This window comes from Cephus cinctus, unplaced genomic scaffold (genome assembly GCF_000341935.2).
Source record: "Cephus cinctus unplaced genomic scaffold, Ccin1 Ccin1_scaffold1101, whole genome shotgun sequence".
NCBI classification, from domain to species: Eukaryota; Metazoa; Arthropoda; class Insecta; order Hymenoptera; family Cephidae; genus Cephus; species Cephus cinctus.
In genome coordinates, this window is record NW_014333611.1 from 34,615 (window position 1) to 34,904 (window position 290).

General features: G+C 33.1%; 1 protein-coding gene across 1 annotated transcript in view; it reads right to left on the bottom strand.

The window, feature by feature from the left end:
* The window catches only part of LOC107272055 (homeobox protein unc-4 homolog), a 94,793-nt gene that overhangs the window by 33,916 nt on the left and 60,587 nt on the right, over positions 1-290 (bottom strand). The gene's annotated exons all lie outside the window — the stretch shown is intronic.

Sequence of the window (290 nt, forward strand, 5' to 3'; positions counted from 1 at the left end):
GGGGGGGGGGGGGTATTAAAAAAAAATAATTAAGACCAGATTCACTGCTAGAACTTGGTTTTTCGATTTAGTCGTATTTTTGAAAATAGAAAATTCTGGGTGCTTGTCTTGGGCTAAAAAACTAATGGGGGTTTTTTGAACTTTTTTTTTTCCTCATTGGATTTCATTACGTGGCCAACTGACTTTAAGATCAATTGTACCCTTGAGGATTCTTTATTTTGATGTCTTTTTTCTCTGCGTTTTCTACGATTTTTTTTTTTTTTTTTTTTTTTTTTTTTTTTCCCCCCCCT